Genomic DNA, 15,345 nt, shown 5'->3' with positions numbered 1-15,345 from the left:
GGAAAACTACAAGAGGAAAAGATAACAAAACAATGGTAAATATATATGCACCCAATGCAGGAACACCCGCTTATGTAAGACAAATTTTAACAGACATGAAAAATCAGATAAACAATGATACAACAGTAATGGGGTATTACACTGCAGTTAGAGAAGCTGTATTTGGAGGTCTTTAAAGGACCTTTTCATATTTGATGCCAGTCCAAAGATTGTAGGTACATGAATTCAACAAAATAACCCAATATAGTCCAATAGTCCATAATAGTAGTGAGTTATCAGCACAACTGGCAAGAAGGTGCAGGAGCTGGGAATTTGATCCCCAGGCCTGCCGTGCTGGCCCCACCAATGGGGTATGCTGAGATGGCAGTTGAGACTGGGTGTGGTGCTGCGCACCTGTAATCCCAGCTCTTGGGATGCTGTAAACAGGCGGATCACTAGGAGTCCAATCTAGTAGTGAGACCCTGAACACCCTGTCGACCTCCCCCATCCCCCCAAAAAAAGAATGAAAAAGGTGAAATCACTACAGACACTAGAGAAATACAGAACATCACTAATACCTACTCCCAAAATGTTTACTTTCACAGGATGGAAAACACAGGGGAAATGAACAGTTTCCTAGATACATATGAAATGCCAAAGCTGAGTCAAGAATATATACAAACTCTGAATAACACAATAATGACAAACAAAATTGAAAATATAATGAAAAACCCAGGTCCCAATGGATTCACACCAGAATTCTACAATCAATTTAGAGAAGATTTAATGCCAACTCTTCTCAAATTCTTCAGTAAAATTGAGAGAGAAGCAGTTCTCCCAAACTCATTCCTGGAGGCAATATTATGCTGATTCCAAAAACTGGAGAAAGAGCCAACTAAAAAAGAGAACTACAGGCCAATCTCTCTAATGAATATAGATGTAAAAATCCTCAAGAAAATACTAGCAAATAGAATGCAGCAAATCATCAAGAAGATTATACAACATGACCAAGTGGGATTCATCCTTGGTATTCAGGGATGGTTCAACATATGGAAATCCATAAGTGTAATACACCACATCAATAGAACCAAGAACAAAAAAACACATCATCATCTCAGTATATGGAGAAAAAGCTTTTGATATTCCAATACTCACTAACAATAAAAACCCTACAGAGAATTGGAATAAATGGTCTATATCTCCACCTGATAAAACCATCTATGAGAAACCAACAGCTAGCATCATACTAAATGGGCAAAGTGAAGGCTATCATTTTAAAATTAGGAAGAAGACAAGGATGTTCACTGTCCTCACTCCTATTCAATATAGTTTGGGAAAGATTAACCAGAGTAATCAGGCAAGAGAGAGAAAGAAAAGGAATAAGGATTGGAAAAAGGAGAACGGAAATTATCATAAATTGCAGATGATATGATATTCTACATAGGGGACTACAAAAACCCCACCAAGAATCTTGTAGATTTAATCACCAAATTCAGCAACATAGCAGGATACAAAGTCAATATCCCAAAATCAGTATCATTTCTGTACACAATTAACACCGAGAGAGAAATTATGGAAGCCATGCCTTTCACAATAACATTCAAAAAAGAAAAAGAAATATTAAGGGATCAATCTCACAAAAATGTAAAAGGTTTAACAGTGAAAATTATGGTACCATGAGAAAAGAGTTTGAAGAAGATTCGAGAAAACAGAAGAATATTCCATGCTCCTGGATAGGAAGAACCAACATTGTGAAAATGGTGATACTCCCAAAATTGTTATACACATTGTTATGGATTGTGTCTAGTTGTCCCTCCAAAGCCTCATGCAGTCAAGGGTCAGACTTGTAGACTTTGTGATTAATTCATGATCCACTGGGATTATGGGTATGAGTACTACACCCAGCCTGGGGTGGATAGCCTGAATGCAACACAAGGAAGACAGACTTGTTCTCTGCTGCCATTGTTGCTGCCCCTCCTTTTGCTCTCTGCTCTTTGCTGAAACCATGAAAAGTTGTTCTGTGCCATGTTCCACTCTGCCTTGAAGCCAGCTGAGTATGAACTGAAGCCTCCAGTAACTGTGAGTTAAATAATCGTTTCTTTCATTAATTTTGAGTGTTGGGTATTTGTCCTAGCAATGAGTGAAAAGTAACTGAAACAGAATTTGGTACCAGAGAAGTGAGGTCATTGCTGTGACTAAACCTGACCATGTGGATTACAAGCATTTGGGAATAACTTATGGGAAGAGATAGAAAAGGTTCTGAGGTGTCACCTACAAGTAAAGCGCTGGAAGAGCTTCAGCTGTTCTGTACAGGAGATTATTGTCAGAGCTCAGACCAGAAGGCTGATAGAAATCTTGCCTGTAAAAACCAGGCTTAGGAGGTTTCTGCTGGGAAGAAGGGTTGCATTGGTTGTTGGACTCCGGATGATTTGTGTTATGTCATGGCAGAAAGCTTGAATTTTGCTTGTGTCCAGAGACTTTGCCTGAGGCTGAGATTAAGCATGGAGGACTGCTTAATCTTCCAAAAGACATTTCAAAGCAGCCAAATATTGGGGCTTTGGCCTGGCTATTGTTGGGGGCTTTTAGTTGAGAATTAAGAGCAAAGAGCCCAACAGGAAGATTTAAAATGTGAGTTTGGTGAGAAAGGAAACTGCAATCAAGCTGTGGATTGTAGAGAGAGCTGAAGGAGATCTACATTACCAAGAAGAAATAAGAGAAGGATTGCCTGAGGGCAACATGGAAGGCAGCAGATCTCCACTCTTTGCAGCCTCAAAATGGCAAGAGTGAAGGACAGCCAAGGAGGGGAAAGCCACAGAGCCCCATGTTCCAGAAAGGAAGCAGTGGCACACCAGGTTACAGAATGGCGCCAGCCTAGAAAATGTATTCTTCAGAATCACAGAGTGCTTAGTGATTCAAGCACTCTACCACTACAGTCAAGAGAGAGGAAAGCCTGGCTACTGCTTCAGCTGGCAGAAGACCTTGGCATCATCCATGTGGCATTGGCTTGGGGTGCATTCAGAATACAGTTCTGAGGTCAAGAAGGCTTCCACATTGATTTCAGAAGGCCTGGGAGGCCAGGCGGTGTGTCCCTGAGAGGGGAGTGTGTAAAGCTGTAAGAAGCCTATTCAGGAGAAACCCCAGAAGTTTGGAGAAGCAGAAATGCAGATCATCTAAGAAAAACTTTAAGATGGAAAAACTGTGAGTGAGAAGCCATGGGAGCATCCACCAAGAGTGTCATAGGGGTGGAGCCACATGGAGCTCACAATTTGCCACAGATTGCTTCAGATGTTCTACATGGAACAACAGGACTTAATGTTTGTCTTTGTGGATTTTGGACTTGGTTTGGTCCCAATGCTTGGTATCCTTTTGTGTGTATCTTTTGAAATGGTAATGTTTATCTTGTGCCACTGAATGTTGGAAGTATTTAAGTTTTCATTTGTACAGTGGCTCACAGCTAGGAGTTTGACTTGGATCTTGGAGGAGACTTGGACTTGGACTTTTCAACAATGTTGAAACTGTTGGAAATTTGGCAAATCTTAGAGATAGACTAAAATGTCCTTTGCACAAAGGGATGTGCATGAATCTTTGGGTGTCTTGGACAGAATGTTATGGTTTGTGTCTAGTTGTTCCCCCAAAGCCTTATGCAGTCAGGGGGCAAACTTCAGGATTTTCTGATTAATTCATGATCCACTGGTATGGGTATGAGTGCTGATGGGATTATGGGCATGAAAACTACTCCCAACCTGGTGTGGATAGCCTGAATGCAACACAAGGGAGCTAGACTTGCTCTCTGTTGCCATTGTTGCTGCCCCTCCCTTTGCTCTCTGCTTTTTTTCATAAAGTATTGATATATTAAACTTTGGCCCTACAGAATACGACAAAAAATTTAAAAAAATAAAAACATATTTATTTATTTATTTATTTTCCATAATTTTATTGAGAAACAAATAGCAATGACACAGTTTCAAACCAAATTGGTAGGACAGTTTCAATAATTAACACATTGCATGCATTCTTCCTAGTGGTTATTTGCTGTACAAGATGCGGACATGATATCCTATTTGCAAACACTATTACAACAAATCCCTCTATTCATTAAGAGATTGTAGCTATATATCTATCCTAACCATTTTGAATACACAGATACAAAATGAACATTCACCTATATCCTCTTTTTTGTAAAAATGTATTTAAAAAATAGGAATAAAGAATTATATATATTTACTCAAAAGTCCAGAAATCTAACCATATACAACACTGTTGCAGGATAGTCCCACAGCACTCCTTTTCCTGTCTCCTGCCTTCATTCACCACCCCTTCTTTTTGAACAATCATCTAACCGAGAGACAGCACGGCAGCAACTGGTGTGTCATGACAAGCAGCCCGTATTCAGAAGACCAGAATGACAGGCACTCCAAGCATGAACCTACTATTACAAATTGCCATCTTCAGTGCAGTTGCTTAGTTCACAGCTGTCAGCATATAGAGTAAGTCAGGGTGAGAATCCTTCCAATCAACTGCTAGATTCGAAAATCTTCTGAAGATTTTCAGGATCATTGCCTTACTCATCTTGAACATATAACTGTATAGATTGCCTCAGTCATGTTTCTTAGCTTTTCTCCTTGCTCTCTTTTCACTGTCAAGTACTCAAGCTCTTGCTTTCCTTTTAATTGTATTATACCTTTCTATTTGTATTTCTTCTTTTGAGTTCTTATACTAGGGAAACTATATGATATTTACACATGTGTCTGGTTTATTTCATTTATTAGTATATCTTCAAGTGGCATCCACTTAAATATAAAGCTTTGAGTTTATCATTCTATATAGCTGAGTAATACTCCATTGTATAAAAATACCACAACTTTTTCATCCATTCCTCAGGTGATGGGATTCTTGGTTGTTTCCAAGATTTGGCTATCACAAATTGTGCTGCTATCAACATAGGCACACATATATCACTATGATATGATGTTTTCAGATCTTCTTGGAAAATTCCCTGTAGAGGAATAGCTGATTTAAATGGAATTTCCAGTCGTAGTTTTCTAAGGAGTCTCCACACTGATTTCAATAACGGTTGCACCAGTCTATATTCCCACCAGCAGTGGAGAAGGGTTCCATTTTCCCCACAGCCTCTCCAACATTTGTTGTTGGTTGATTTCGTCATGATAGCCATTCTTTCTGGGGTGAGATGATATCTCAATGTTGTTTTAATTTGTATTTCATAGATAGCTATTGATGTGGAGCATTTTTTCATATATTTATTTGCTTCCTTAATTTCATCCTCTGAGAAGTGTGTTCACCTCAGATAACCATTTCTGGACTGAGTCTTTAAATTTTGGGGCCCTAGTGTTTTTTAGTTCTTTATAAATTCTAGAGAGCAGACCTTTGTCTGAGTACTTATTTGTCAAGATTTTTTTTTCCAAATATGTGGGTTGTCTTTTCACTCTGTTGGTAAATTCTTTTGATGGGAAAAACTTCTCAATAAAAGTAGGTCCCAGCTGTCAATTCTTTAAAGTGTTTCCCATGCGATTTGATTTTTGTTCATGAACTCTACCTACCCCTACATCTTCAAGAGTTCCTTCTACTTTCTCTTCCAGGAGATTTAGTGTTTCTCTTTTAATGTTAAAATCATTAATCCATTTTCAAATTAGCTTAGTGCATGGTGATAGACCTGGGTCAAGTTTGAGTTTTTGGCATGTAGATAGCCAGTTTTTCCAGCACCATTTGTTAAAGAGGCTATCTTTCTTCCAGTGAGTATGTTTGGCCCCTTTGTCAAAGACAAGGTGGCAGAATGTGTTCATAAGGGCTATGGCATTCTAATCTATTCCATTGATCCTCACGTCTATTTTGTTGCCAGTACCATACTGATTTTATCACAATAGCCTTGTAGTATAACTTCAAGTAAGGAATTGTAATGCTTCCTGCCTTGTCTTTATTGCCCAGGATTGCCTTTGCTATTCTAGGTCTTTTCTGGTTCTAAATAAATTTTTGGAATGATTTCTCTAGGTCTGTGAGGTATGTTGGTGGTAGTCTGATAGGGATTGCATTAAATCTGTACAGCAATTTTGGGAGTACGACCATCTTCATAATGTTGGTTCTTCCTATCCAGGAGCATGGAATATCTTTCTGTTTTCTGAAATCCTCTACAGTCTCTTTTTTAAGAATACTGTAATTTTCCTTGAAAAGATCATTGACTTCTTTAGTTAGATGAATTCCAACGTATTTCATTTTCCTCAGTGCTATTGTAAAAGATGTTGTTTCTCTAATTTCCCTCTCAGTGTGTTTGCTATCTGTGTAGAGGAAAGCTATTGACTTTTGGATATTGACTTTGTATCCTGCTATGCTACTTAATTTCTGTATTAATTCCAGTATCTTCTTGGTGGAATTTTTTTTGTCTTCTAAGTAAAGTCTCATGTTACTTGCAAATAATGATAATTTAATTTCTTCTTTACCTATTCTTGTTCCTTTTATTTCTTTCTCGTGCCTAATTGCTCTAGCTAATGATTCCAGAACTATATTGAATAGGAGTGATGATAGAGGATATCCTTGTCTTTTACCAGATCTAAGATTAAAGGATTTCAGTTTTTTTCCCATTTAGAATTATTTTAGCCATTGTGTTTTCATAAATGGCTTTTACCCTATTGAAGTAGAGGCCATCTATTCCAATTTTCTGTAGGTCTTTGAACATGAATGAGTGTTGGATTTTGTCAAAAGCCTTTTCTGCACCAATGGAGATTATCATGTGGTTTTTAGTTTTTGCTCTATTGATATAGTGTATCACATTTATAGGTTTTGGAATAATGAACCATCCTTACATCCCTGGGATGACTCCTACCTGGTCATGGTGTATGATCTTCTTGATGATTTGCTGTATTCTATTTGCTAAGATTTTATTGAGTATTTTGGCATCTATGTTCATGAGGGAGATTGGCCGGTAGTTCTCATTTTTAATTGCATCTCTCCCTGGTTTAGGTATCAGTATAATACTTGCCTCCAGGAATGATTTTGGGAGGATTGTTTCCTTTTCAATTTCATGTAAGAGTTTGAGAAGTATAGGGACTACATCTTCTGTAAATGTCTTGTAGAATTCAGCTGTGAATCCATCTGGACCTGGACTTTTCTTTGCCGGTAGGTTTTTAATTACATCTCGTATTTCATTGGCTGTTATTGGGCTATTGAGAGTGGTTATATCTTGTCAATTCAGTTTTGGTAATTTGTACTTTTCTAGGAATCTGTCCATTTCTTCTGTGTCTTCTATTCTGTGAGAGTATAGATTCTCAAAGTAGCTATTGATAATCTGAATTTCCACTGGCTCTGTGATAATTATACCCTTTTCGTTCCTTATTGCTTGTATTTGAATTTAACCTCTGTTTGATGAGGTTAGCTAGGGGCTTATCAATTTTATTTAATCTTTCAAAGAACCAGCTTTTTGTTTCGTTAATCCTTTGAACTATTTTCTTCGTCTCAACTGAATTAATTTCTGCTCTAATCTTTATGATTTCTTCCCATCTTTGGGCTCTGGGTTTGGTTTGCTGTTCGTTTTCTAGTTGTTGGAGGTGCAGCATCAGGGTGTTTCTTTGTTCGCATTTTGTTTTCCTAATATGTGAGTTCACAGCTATGAATTTCCCTCTGAGAACTGCTTTCATTGTATCCCATAAATTCTGATAAATTTTGCTTGAATTTTAATTGCATTGTAGATATTGTTGAATTTCTTGTTTAATTTCATCTGTGACCCATTGGCTGCTGAGTAGGGTGTCATTTAATTTCTATGTACTTAGCGGGTTTTTCTGGTTTCCTTTGTCATTCATTTCCAGTTTCATTGCACTGTGGTCAGATAATATGCATGGTATAATTTATGTTTTCTTGCATATACTTAAGCATGACCTATGGATGAGCATGCAGTCTATTTTAGAAAATGACCCATGTGCAGCTGAGAAAAATGTGTATTCAGCTGTGTTTGGGTGGAACACTCTGCATATGTCCATCAAGTCCATTTTTTTCCAAGTTCTCATTCAGTTCTGTTATTTTTTTGCTAACTTTTTGTCTGGTTGGCCTATCTTTTGGAGATTAGGGGGTGTTAAGTACTTCTGTTAAGATTGTGGTATTTGATATTAGATTTTTCATGTCCATTAAGATTTGCTTTAAATAGTTGGGTTCTCCCATGTTTGGTGCGTACATATTTATGAGTGTTACCTCTTCCTCTTGAATTTTTCCTCTAACCAGTATGTAGTGGCATTCTTTATTTCGCTTGATCATTGTTGGTTTGAAGTTGAGACTGTCTGAGAATAGAATTGCTACCCCTACTTTTTTCTGAGGTGCTGGGGCATATAGTATTTTGTTCCATCCTTTCACTTTCAGCTTATGAATGTCTTTTTGAGTTAAATGTGTTTCTTGTATACAGCATATTGTTGGATTATGTTTTCTAATCCACTGTGCCAGTCTATTTCCCTTTATTGGTGAATTGAGTCCATTTACATTAATGGCTCAATTGACTTACGATTGACATGTTATTTACCAGTTGTTGTTTACTCCTTTTTCTCCTGTGTTTAATTACTTGCCCTATTTAGTTGGTTGCTTCTGATCTCATTCGTGAAGTTCTGATCATTTTGGTCCCTCTCTAGAACATCTTTCAGGTGCCTGTGTAGTGTTGGCTTTGTCATCATTAAATTCTTTAGTTGTTCTTTGTCATGGAAGTATTTCACTTCTCCATTAAACTTATAGTGAGTTTTGCAGGGTATAGTAGTCTGGGCTGGAATTTGTTTTCATAGAGGACTTGATGTACTCTGCTCATGCTCTTCTTCCCTTCAGTTTGTGAAGGGAAGTCAGCCATAATTCTGATGTGTTTTCCTTTGAATGTGATGTGCTTCTTTTCTCTAGTGGCTTTCAGTATATTGTTCTTGTGCTGAATTTCTGGGATCTTGACTATTATATGTCTCGGTGTGTTTTTCATTGGGTTGATGTTACTTGGCGTTCTGTATGCTTCAGTTACCTGAATGTCAGAATGTTTCCTCATATTTGGGAAGTTTTCTGCTATTAGTTTTGCCCATTAGTTTTTAATGTCATTTGTATTGACTCATTCTTTCTCGTTGATACCTATTGGTCTCACATCGTTCATCTTTGCATTGTCTTGCAAGTGATGAATGATTTTTTCCTGTATCCTAGTTGTTTTTAAGAGCTCTTTTCTTACCTTTTAACTAGCTGCATCAGCGTCTTCAAGATCTGGAACTCTGTCTTCACAATCACTCAAACGGTTTTGCAAGCTTGTGATTGAGATTTTAAGTTCCTCTGTATCTCTTTGACTGTGCTTTATGCGATCTATTTCTTTCCTATATTGCTCATTCAAGGAATCCATCATTTTTGTAATGTCCTCTACTTTTTATATTTTTTATTTGAAGCAGTTATTAACTCTCACTGCAAAAATTTTTCAGATTAGGTTTCCTCCCTATGATTCTGTATTTGATTCTCTACTTCAGATGCTATGAGTTCAGTGAATTCTTATTTTATTTCAGAAAGAATTCCACTCGGAGTGGAATTCTTGTATAACTTTGTGCTGTTGCTTATTTACTTTCAACACTATTAATTTATACATTTCTGGTGGGCTAGTGCCCTGTGCACTTGTTCTGTTTTGGACATTGGGTTTCCTCCATATATTTCTGTATTTGATTCTTTACTGCAGATGCTATTAATTCAGGGATTTCTTTTTTTATTTCCAATCTGAGTTCCTCTATTCCTTTCTGCAGCTGTTTCTGTATTTCAGAAGCTGTTGATTAATTGATTTCAGCTCTGTGATTCCCAATTTGTTCTGTGTTACTGTCTTCTGCACTTGTTATGGGTGGGCTTGGGGTTTGCAATTGCATTTTGCTCCCTCTCATTGTCATTTTGTATAGCACTGTTTTCTAACCTCTGTTGTAAAATTTGGTGCAGTTATAACCTTAGCACCTACTGAAATTCAGGTGCGGATGTACAGAGTTTGGATTTATCCATCTGTGCCTGGCTTGGGTCTGGCTGCTGTGCTCAGCTCCTTCCTACTCCCGCCCTTGGGAGTGAACCTGTTGTGCCCCTCTGGCAAGATACTCTGCTCCTGGACTAGCTGGGTGGTTCTGTCCCCTGCTTTCTCTGCAGGGACTGCAGCTGCAGAGTTTCATCCCAGGCCTGTATGCCAGGCCTGAGCTGGGTTTGAAGGGGACGAGGTGGAATAGGGAGGAGAGGAAGCTCTCCCACACACTCCCTAGGCCTGGACTTGGCCTGGATCTGGGAGTCCCAAGAATGCGGCAGAAGTTCTCACTTACTGATTGGGCATGGGGGTGGATGGCTGAGTGTTTGGGTGGGTCCCAAGGGGGTAGAAGAGGGTCTCACCCATGCTTCACCTGGGCTGGGATCGGATAGGTCCTGCTGGTGCAGGGTAGCAGGAATCTCTCCCACACACTCACCAGGCCTGGGCTAGAACCTGATCTGGGTGACCTGAGAACATGGCAGAAGTTCTCACTTGGCAGGCTTGGTGGTGGTGGGGGGTGCGGAATGGTTGAGCTTGTCCCAAAGGCGTGGAAGAGAGTCTCACGCTGCACCTGACTTGGACTCTACAGGTCCCACTGGTGTAGGGTAACAGGAAGCTCTCCCACACTCTCTCCTGGCCTGAGCTAGGGCTGGATCTTGTTCTCTGCTCTTTGCTGAAGCCATGAAAAGTTGTTCTGTGCCATGTGCCACTCTCCCTTGGAGCCAGCTGAGTATGGACTGAAATCTCCTGTGTCTGTGAGATTTCAGTAAGCTTTCCTTCATTAATTTTTAATGTCAGATATTTGTCAAACCAATGAGTGAAAAGTAACTAAGACCCAGATTCCATACAATCCTGATGGAAATACCATTATTATCCCTCACAGAGCTAGAGAAACATTTCTTAGCTCTAAATGAGTCATTTAGAACCAGAAAAGACCCAGAATATCAAAAGCAGCACTTGGAAACAAAGGAAAGGTAAGAGGTATCACAGTACTGGACCCAAAATTATACTACAAAACTACTCTGATAAAATCAACATGGGACTGGCATAAAGACAGACCTGAGGGTCAATGGAACAGATTAGAATATGCAAACACAATTTAAACACTTGCAGCCACCTTATCTTTGATAAAGGGGCCAAATATGCTCACTAGAAAAAAAGATAGCCTCTTTAATAAATAGTGATGGAAAAACTGGCTTTCCACATGCTGAAGGCTAAACCTAGACCTGTGCCTCTTTCCATGCACAAAGCCATAGTCAAAATGGATCAAAGATTAAAATACTAAAACAGAAACACTAAATCTTCTGGAGGAAAATGTAGGTAAAAAATCTTAAATTATGGAGTAGGTAGACAGCTATTCTCTTTCTGGGTATTTTTCCAGAACAACTGAAAACCTCATACCACAGTGATATTTGTGCACCCATATTTATAGCAGCACAATTTGACATAGCTAAATTCTGGAAACAATCTAGATGCCCATCAACTGAAAGCTACATAAAGAAAATGTGGTATTTGTACACAATGAAGTATTATTCAGCTATAAAACAGGATAAATTTGAGTCTTTTGTTGGTAAATGGATGCAAGTAGAGAACATACTCTTAATTGAAATAAATCACTCTCATTTGCAAACATATTGTCTCTTTAATGTGAGAACCTGAAAGAGAGAAATGGAATCTGAAGGGTATGACAGATACTGGGAAAAGTGAATGAACTTATTCAAAAGGAAACAGTTATCTAGTTTCGGAGAAGGACAGTCACGGGAGTTGAGGAAAGAAGTTTAACTATATATGTAAGCAGGATGTTTTGGAGAACTGTACTGTGCATTTCTGCTGGTGTATGAAAAGGAGTAGTTAATGCTTAATTTGCTTTGTCTAATTTTTTCAATTTGTTGTACTTTTTCTCTTGTGAATTTCTTATAAATTTCTTTCTTTTTTCTTTCCTCTTCCAATTTTATATACATACATCTGGTAATATGAATAACTGGTTGGAAGACAACACTATGTATTACAACAAATGCAGTGAAATTCACATTACTCTGTTAAGTGAAATTCTGTATCACTTGCAACTTTTTGTTTTAATTTTTACTCTCCTTAGAAGAAAATAAGAAAATTAAAAAGAAACCTTAAGAAAAGACTAAAGTAACATGAAAAAGTTGATCAAACAGTTGCTAGATAATGCAAATAAGTCTAATCTAAGAATAATTGGAATAAGTGAAAAATCAGAAGATAGTACAGATTACATAAAAATGTGTTCACAGGAATAATGTCTGAATACTCCTTAATCACTGGGAAATAAGCATACAGATAAATGGAGACATATAGAACCCCAAATAGCAATGATCAAAAGAGGATCTCTGTGTGGCATATTATACTTAAAATTCAACATGACACATTTAAAATTTACAGAGACCAAATTTAAAAATCTGCTAGAAGGGCCAGGGAGATGATACAGTGGAATAAGCGCTTCCCTGGCAAGAGCAAGGGCCTGAGTTCCACCAAAAAAAAAGCTCCTAGAAGTCTTAACTGGGTGCTCCATCTAGCATCATGGGGAAATGAGACAATTGGGTGGCCTACATGAATCCCATAGCAATGGCCAGACCAAGAAGTCCAATCCAGTCTTCAGGGGCAACCATCCAGGATTATCTGAATCTATGCAGGCCTATGTGGGAAGAAGTGAAAGAGCAACTAGAAAATAAAAAGAAAAGCTCTAAGACTTTGGCTGAATTTGAAGAAAGAAATGAATGAGAATTGGAAGAAAAAACTGGAAAAGCACAGAGAGAAACTTTAAGTGGAAATGAGAGCTTGTCAAAAAAAAAACAGAGAAAGAAAATAAATCTGGTAGGTATTCATCTTCTTCTTCATGGAACTCTGATTCTTCCAGCAGTTCTTCAGATTCTGAGGATGACAAAAAGAAGCAAACAAAAAGGAGAAAGAAAAAGTAGAACTGTTCATATAAATCTTCTGAAAGCTCCCTGTCAGAAAGTGAGTCAGATGATAAGGATAGTTTAAAAAAGAAAAAGAAGTCAAAGTTGCAACTGAGAAAGAAAAGGACATTAAAGGACTTACCAAGAAAGATGTATCCTGAAGATACACCTACTTCATCTGAGTCCTTGTCAGAATCCAATTATACTAAAGAGGTATGAGTAAAAAAGAAGAAAAGTAGTGAAGAATGAGAAAAAGCAACAGAAAAAAAAGAAAAAGAAGCATAAGAAACACAGTAAGAAGAAGAAGAAAAAGAAGGCTGCTAGTTCAAGTCCTGAGTCACTATAACACTAACAAAACCAGGACTCCCCTATGAAGTGCAATGTCTAAAGAAATTTAAACTGATCACTACAGGTCAGAGGTGCATAGTGAGATCCCATACCAAATACATAAATAAAAAAAAAGAATTTGAAGAGTATCAGCATTAAATCTTTCATAAATTTCTTTAGAATTCAGACACTAATCCATCAGCACTTGGGCTTTTATTTGTTGGTAATCATTTAATTATCTTTTGGATTTTATTAACTGGTACTGGGTTATTCAGAATTCTCATTTTTTCATGATTCATGATTTGGTAATTTGTGATTTGGTTTCTAGTAATACATTTCTAGTAATTTGTCAATTTCTTCTGTGTTTTGCACTCTGCAAGTAAAGATTTTTGAAGTAGGTATTGATGATCTGCATTTCCACACCTGGGATCTGTAGCGATTTCACAATTCGTTTGGAACTACAAGAATCTGAGAATATCAAAGATAATCCTGGGCAACAAAGCCAAGGAAGGAGGCATTACAATCCCTGACGTGAAATTATACTACAAAGTTACTGTGACAAAATCAGCATGGTACTGGCAAACAGATTTGGGGAATCAGTGGAAAAGATTAGAAGGTGCAGACACAAATAAAAACACACTCAGCCATCTTATCTTTGACAAAAGGGCCAAACACCAAACATGTTCACTGGAAGAAAGATAGCTTCCTTAATAAATGGTACCAACAAAATAAGCTTTCCACACGCCAAAGACTAAAACTAGACATGTCTATTACTATGCACTAAGCTAAAGTAAAAATGGATAAAAAATTTAAAAATTAAAATACAAATACTAAATCTACTGGAAGGGAAAGGTAGCAATCTTGAAAATATAGGGATAGGCAGAGAACAAAAAGCTAACTGCTCTGGAAATGCTTTGAAGAATAATAATTAGAATCACATCTTATTAAAAAGTTTGCACTTCAAAAGAAATTAACAAGGGGCCAAGGAGAAGGCTCAGTAGAATAAGCACATCCCTGGCTATTGTGAGGGTCTGAGTTGATTCCCCGTTCCCACAAAAAAAAAAAAAAAAAAAAAAAAAAAAAAAAAAAAAAAAAAAAAAAAAAAAAAAAAAAAGAAAGAAAAAGAAAAGAAAAGAAATTTACAGAGGGAAAAGTAAAACCTCAGATTGGGAAAAAATTTAGCCAATTGTCCTTCAGAAAAAGGACTTCTATCTGGAATATATAAAGATCTGAAAAAAATCAAATCCCCCAAATTCAAAACCTAATCCGTAAATGGGCATCTGAGATGAATATGCACTTTTCATATAAAAAAATACTAATGGCAAATGATTATATGAAAAAATATTCAACAGCATTGGTCATTCAATAAATGCAAATTAAAACACAGAGGTTCTTTCTCGCTCCTGAAAGAATGGCTACCTTAAAAGTCAACCAATACCAAATGCTGGAGGAGATGTGGGGGGAAAGGAACATTTCTTCACTGTCGGTGGAGTACAACCACTATGGAATTCTATGTGGAGAGTACTCAAAGACTAGGATTAGAGTTCCCTTTCAATATAGCTATGCTTGTCCTGGGTATTTTCCCAGAAGAACTGAAAACACAATATTATAGTGATATATGTGCACCCATGTTTATAGCAGTGCAATTTGCTATGGCTAAATCTTGGAAATAACTCAACATCCATTAACTGAGGAATGGATAAAATGATGTGGTGTTTTTATATAATAGAGTATTACTCAGCTATAAAGAAGGATAAATTCAAACATTTTATAGGTAAATAGATGGAACTAGAGACAACACTCATAAGTGAAATAAATCAGAATTGCACGTATAAACATCATATTGTCTCCCTAGTCCAAGAAATTGAAAAAGTAAATAAGATCCAAAATGTACAATAGATATTATGAAAGGGAATAAACTATTCAGAAGGAAGGAACAACTGAGATGAAGAAAAGGAGAAAAGAAGGAAGGGAAAAGGAAAAAAAAATGCAGTCCTAGCCCAGGTCCGGCACAGCTCAGGCCTGGCATACATGCCTGAGGTGTAATCCTGCAGCTGCAATCTCTGCAGGGGAGAGTGTAGAGAACAGATCCAACCAGCTAGTCCAGGAGCAGAACATCTC

The 15,345-nt window shown here is 37.5% G+C and overlaps 1 pseudogene; it reads left to right on the top strand.

Annotated features, from left to right (window-relative positions):
* The first annotated feature begins 12,517 nt into the window (after window positions 1–12,517).
* LOC105742630 lies at window positions 12,518–13,243 on the top strand (annotated as a pseudogene).
* Window positions 13,244–15,345: the final 2,102 nt, after the last annotated feature.

Source organism: Octodon degus, unplaced genomic scaffold (genome assembly GCF_000260255.1).
Source record: "Octodon degus isolate 3935 unplaced genomic scaffold, OctDeg1.0 scaffold00063, whole genome shotgun sequence".
Lineage (NCBI taxonomy): Eukaryota > Metazoa > Chordata > Mammalia > Rodentia > Octodontidae > Octodon > Octodon degus.
This window is presented reverse-complemented; position numbering and strand designations above follow the sequence as displayed.